The following is a 6,696-nucleotide window of genomic DNA, read 5'->3' as shown; positions in this document are numbered from 1 at the left end:
AAAAGTTTTGCGGATCTAATGTACAACATGGTGACTATAGTTAACAATACAGTATTGTGTACTTGACACTTGCTGTGAGAGCAGAGCTTTAATGGTCTTGCCATAACAACCGAATGGTAATTATGTTAGGTAAAGGATGTGTTAACTAGCCTTACCGTGGTAAACATTTTGCAGTATATATGCGTATCAAATACACGCGTGTGTCCAGTCATCACGTTGTACACCTTGAATTTGCATAATGTTTGGGGGCGCCTGGCTTGGTCAGTTAAGCGTCTGCCTTCGGCTCAGGTCATGATCCCAGGGTCCTGGGATCGAGCCCTGCATCGGGCTCCTTGCTCGGTGGGGAGTCTGCTTCTCCCTCTCCCTCTGTTGCTCCCCCAGCTTGTGCTCTCTGTCTGTCTCTCTCTGTCAAATAAATAAATGAAAAATCTTTAAAAAAAATAAAAAAGTTTTATTTATTTAAGTAATCTCTACACCCCACATGGGACTCAAACTCTTGACCCGGTGATCAAGAGTTACATGCTCTACCAACTGAACGGACTGGGTGCCCCTATCCCTATATATAGTTTTGTCTTTTTGAGAATGTCATATAAATGGGATCATGTAGTATATAACCTTTTGAGTCTGCCTTCTTTCACTTAGCATGATACTTTTAAAATTCATCCATGTTACTGCATGTATCAGGAGTTCCTTTTTACTGTTGAGTAGTATTCCATTATATGGGTGTACCATGTTTGTTTATCCATTCAGTGGTTGAGGAACGTTGGGGTTGTTTTCAGTTTGGGTAATTATGAATAAAGCTACCATAAACATTTGCATGCAGGTTTGTGAGTGAACATGATTTTTCATTTCATTTGGGCGAATACCTAGGAGTGGGATTACTGACGCATATAGAAATTGTATGTTAAATTTTATAAGAAACTGCCAAACTGGCTATGCCAGTTTCCATTCTTACCAGCCATGTATGAGATCCAGTAGCTACGCCACCAGCACTTGGTATGGTCAGGGTTTTTTTTTTTAATTTTAGCCATTCTCATAGGCATGTAGTGGTATTTCATTGTGGTTTAACTTGCATATCCCTGATGACTAATGATGTTGAGCATTTTTCCATGTACTTATTTGCCATCCACATATTTACTTTGGTGAAATGTTTATTAAAATCTTTTGCCCCTTTTTTACTAGGTTGTTTTCTTAATTGACTTTTGAGACTTATTTTAATATATCCTGGATACAAGTCCCTTGTCATATGTGTGTTTTGCAGATTCTGTTTTTCCCAATTAATGATTTGTCTTCTCTTAACAGTGTCTTTTGAAGAATAAAAGTTTTCTATTTTGATAAAAGTCCAGTTTTCAATTTTTTCTTTGATGGATTGTGTTTTTGGTTTCACATCTAGAAAATCTTTGCCTAACCAAGATTACAACAATTTTCTCCTCCGCTTTATTCTAGAAGTTGTAGGGTTTTGGTTTTCCAGTTAGGTTCTGTGATCCATTTTGAGTTAATTGTTATATATGGTGCAAAGTGTGAGAGATTCTTTTTCTTTTTTTACCTATAGATTTCCAGTTGTTCCAATAACATTTGTTGAAAAGACTCTCCTTTCTGTATTGTATTGCCTTTGCACTTTTGCCAGTGTATACATAAGTCTATTTTTGAACTCTCTATGCTGTTCCATTGATTTATGTGCCTAGTAAACATTGGTTTCTGTTTGAATATGGTTAAATATGAAGAAACAACCAAGAAAATGTACTTAGGAGCCAGACTGCCTAGGTCTGAGACTCAGCTCAAGCACTTACTAACTGTGTGACTTTGGGCAAGTTATTTAGCCTCTGAGTGCCTAAATTTTCTCATCTGTAAAACAGAGATAATAGTACACAACTCTCATAGGGGTTTTTATGAGTATTTTTTAAAAGATTTTATTTATTTATTTATTTGAGAGAGAGAAAGCTGCGCGCGTGGATATGCAGGGGGGGAGGGAGAGGGCTGGCAGAGCCCGAGGGAGGGCTGGATCTCGCCTTCCTGAGATCATGACCTGAGCTGAAATCAAGAGTCAGACACTCAACAGCCCAAGCCACCCAGGTGCCCCGGGGTTTTTAGGAGTATTGAGTGAATGATTATAAAGCACTGGGAATGGTGCCTTGTACCTATACATGCTTCTTATACGCCTGAGCTTTATTTTGGACTTCTGTGCAGACAGGCTTTCCATGAAAATTTAAAAATTCTATTATTTCATCTCAGATTATCATTATGGAAGTTTACCTGTGGAGATGAATTTTAATGGAAAATTTGCATTGCTACTCGGTAAAAAAATAAGATGTTTACTTTCGTTTTCTGTTAGGAAAATAATGCTTAACTTAGTTTAGTAGCTGTATCGGGTGAATTGCAGCTGTTGAAATGTTTCTTTGATTTTGAAAGTGTATCTACTACCTTTTATGGATTGTAGTAAGAAATACAGCCTAAACTAAGCTCACTTCATAAGTGGCTCTTGTGAAAAGGTAGCTTGAAATATGACCTTTCCATGTTTGTGGTTTGGGGCACTTTATTTGAGAAAGAGTTAACTTTTGCAAAATTACTATTGTACTAAGCTTCAGGTTATCTATTATTACTTTTTGTTTTGAAGAACTTTCAGGATTTGTTGAGAAAGTACAGCAACATAAATCCTAAATTTCTCCTTTGTAGACCATATTTACAGTCCAAATAATTTTGTACTATAGAACTTTTTAGCTTAGAGGATCTTTGACTACAGCATTAATTTCTCCCCATAACTAGAAGAACTGAGATGTCTGGATAAAATACTTAGAAGAATAGTAAATTACATTTAACTCCTCACCATTAGCAGTTATTATGGACTGAGTATTTGTGTCCCTCCAAAATTCCTGTGTTGAAGCCCTAACTCTCCGTGTGGCTGTGTTTGGAGATGGGGCCTCAAAGGAAGTAATTAAGGTTAAAAGGGATCATAAAGGTGGGGCCCTGATCTGATAGGATTAGTGTCCTTATAAGAAGAGACATCAGAGAGCTTGCCCTGCACTCACCCAGGAAGGAAACCAACCGTGATGGCACCCATAATCTTGGACTTCCCCAGCCTCCAGAGTGTGAGATATAAATTTCTGTTGTTTAAGCCACCTGGTCTGTTATTTTGTTATGACGACCAGTCTTAGTCTATCTCAGGTTGCCATGACAAAATAGCATAGACTAGGTGGCTTAAACAACAGACATTTCTTTATTAAATGGTTCTAGAGACTGAGAAGTCCAAGATCAAGGTACCAGCAGATCGAGTGTCTGGTGTCAAAGATGAATACTGCTGGACATTAGTTAAAGCATTGAAAACAGATTTTGTTCAGTAACTGCTGACACTAGGGGACAGAGCTGAGCTCCGTACCAATTTGTGTAGAGCTGATTTCAGCAATTTTATCAGGAAAATGAGGGAACAGGGAGAGCAGGGGCTCCGTAAAGTCAGAGAAGTGAAAATTACAAAGTTGGTCAGTGTAAATGTGATTAAACCAGCTGTGTTTGTTCACTCGCAGTTATCAACCTTAGGATTCTCTCCTCCCACAGAGACTGGTACACAGAGGCCCTATCCTTCCTGGTAATTATATTTCAAAGGAATGACTCTCGGTCCTTGAGAAAGATATCTCTGAGTTTTAAGACTTACATATTCACAACTGTTAAGCCCCCTTTTTTAAAAAAAGATTTTATTTATTTATCTGAGAGAGAGAGGGTGCACAAGCAAGGGGAGCGGCAGAGGAAGAGGGAGAAGCAGACTCCCCGCTGAGCAGGGAGCCCAATGCGGGGCTCCATCCGGGGACCCTGGGATCATGACCTGAGCCAAAGGCAGACGCTTAACTGACTGAGCCACCCAGGCGCTCCTGTTAAGCCCTTTTAAATAAATGCTCTAAGAAAGGGAAGTCAGGGGCCTATTATCAAGCATTGGCTAGAATAAGTAGTAAATTTTCCTGGCAGGAAAATTTTCCAGGCAGGAATTTTAATGGGGGTAGGGGGTAGGGGGTAGGGTCCTTCTAGAGACATGGCTTTGTGCTGCTAGAAGACATGCTGGAGTTTGGTCAGGTCTCTTACTGCAGGGATTTGGACGGAATTGTAATGTGCCAAGAGTTCCACAGTTCTCACCGGTGAGGGCCTGCTTCCTGGTTCATATTCAGTTACCTTCTTGTGGACTCATGGCCTTTCCTCTAGTGTGTGCACAAGGAGGGAGGGAGACAGAGGGAGGAAGAGAGGGAGATCTCTTCTTTTCTTCTAAGAGCCCTAATCCTATAATGAGGCCCTGCCCTTATGATTTCTTCTAAATCTGAAAGGCCTAACTCCAAGTACCATCACTTTGGGGGTTAGGGCTTCAGCATTTGAATTTTGAGAGGATACAGATATTCAATACATAACACTTCCTGTGCAGACTAAGGCAGCAGCTCAGTAATTTCAAAGTTAAGAAAGAGTGGATATTATTTCTGCGTTTGCAACAAGTCTTAACTGCAACTACTGATATAGTACTAATTATAATTAATATAGTTGAAACTTCTCAAATACTATACATCTTACGTATCATTTCCATGCAAAACAAATTTGCCAAATTCCTTTAAGTAACAGGTATTAACTGTTACTGTTTTAAGATTTTATTTATTTATTTGAGAGAGAGCACACACAAGCTGGGGGGGGGAGGGGCAGAGGGAATGGGAAAGCAGAGCAGACTCCCCACTGAGCAGGGAGCCCAACCTGCAGACCCCAGGACCCCAAGATCAAGACCCGAGCCAAAGGCAGATGCTTAACCAGCTGAGCCACCCAGGCGCCCCAACTGTTTTTTTATTTTTATCCAAACACTGGTTTCTTCCCTACTTAATTCTCAGATAAATATGCTTGCAAATGTTTGAACTTGTTATCCATATCTCAGGCAAAGATAATTTGGCCAGAATCTTGAACCCCAAATTAATTCCCCAGGAAAATACAAAGTTTTACATCAGAGTTTTTTTTTTTTAATTTTTGTTTGTTTTATTTATTTATTCATGAGAGAGAGAGAGATAGAGAGAGGCAGAGGCAGAGGGAGAAGCAGGCTCCCCTCCTAGCAGGGAGCCGGATGTGGGACTCGATCCCAGGACCCTGGGATCATGACCTGAGCCGAAGGCAGACGCTTAACCGTCTGAGCCACCCAGGCACCCCTTACATCAGAGTTTTAAGGAGTTTCTGGTACAGTGAGATAAACCATAAACTGAAACTTGAAGATTCTACTTGCCCATTGAGTCTGAGGCCTTGGTAGAGACAGGTCAACTCCTGGGCTCCTTTTCCCTACACCTAATCCTGGTGCTCTTGATCTTCTCACCCCCACTGTGGGAGGTGGATTGGTGCCAAGGTGACAGGCTGAAGAAGACCAGACAATGTTTTTACCCTCCTTAAGGCCTAAAGCAGAACTGACTGAAACCACTCTTGCATGTTCTCTTTTCTCCACTTTAAGGCCTGGATTAGATCCAGATCCCATTAGCCTGCTCCATGACCACATTCCCATCCCCTTTGACTGGCTCTTCCAAGTGGAAGGCAGCCGCAGCTTTCTTTTACCACAGGTATGGGAGAGAAGAGAATGTAAAAAGGAGAAACCCAGGACTGGTATTAAGAGTGCCTTTGCCTCCTTTGTGTATAATTATCTTCCTACTCAGAAGTTGGCCAACTTGCACAGTGACCTGACTAAATGTCCCTAGGAATATCATGTTGTTCTTGATCATTATCGAGATCTCTCTTCTTTGGGGATGGCGTGGAGAATGGGGGAGTGGGGAAGTGTGTGATTACCAAACTTAGTTACTCTTCACATTTGTTTATTAAAACGACCCCTGGGGACCGCCTACCTCCAATTAACACTCTGAGGTAACAAAGATTAAGTAGTTAAAATGGATTCAACATGGGTGTGTGGAGTGCCCCTGTGGTGCTGAGCACTGTTCTAGGTGCAGGGAAAAACAAGGGCGAGCAAGGCAGATAATCCTTTCCCTCATAGACCTTATGTCCCAATGGAGGGCTGGTGGAATAAGGACAATAAATATAATTCATACGTAGTGCATTAAAAGGAAGCTAAGTGCTTTGGAGAAAAATAAAGAAGGGTAAAGAGGTAGTATTGGAGGAGGTGTTTCCGTTTTAAGTAGATTGGTTACAGGATCCCAGCCCAAAGATTGCTGTACAGGAAGGGATAGAGGCTGCTATTTAATGCAATATAGATCCTCCGAAAAGGGGGAGCAGGCTTCCTGGTTGAGGAAACTGGAGAGCTTCACAGAAACAAGTTTGACAGGTGGACAAGAAGAACTAGGAGAAGGCTGTCTGGGCAAAGGAGAATCAGAGGACATAGACAAGTCACAACAAGTGCTTCAGATCTACTGAGGAATACATTCCCACAGCAGATCAATAGGAATTAGGAGCAAAATATAAGTTGTTATCACATAATAGTGACTTACATTGAAAGATTTTTCTAATACTGAACCATTTGCACTCAACTTGGTTGTGGTGCTTTCTCTTTTTATAGGATTGATTTAATTTGCAGGGTGTTTTTTTTTTTTTTCCTTCCCATCTACAGATGTGAGTGAAATGAACCTAAAATCTTCTTCTTTTGTTATGTCTTTGTTTTTCTTACTAGGTTCTTGCCAGGCAGGCTAATAGCATGAGTTAGGACTGTTCCTTCTTTTTCTATTGTCTTTATGGGTTTGCATAAACCTGGGATAA

The sequence above is a fragment of the Leptonychotes weddellii genome, chromosome X, assembly GCF_054177405.1.
Source record: "Leptonychotes weddellii isolate Sample4059 chromosome X, ASM5417740v2, whole genome shotgun sequence".
In the NCBI taxonomy this organism is placed as follows: Eukaryota; Metazoa; Chordata; class Mammalia; order Carnivora; family Phocidae; genus Leptonychotes; species Leptonychotes weddellii.
The sequence above is the reverse complement of the archived record's forward strand: the minus strand, read 5'-3'. Positions refer to the sequence as shown.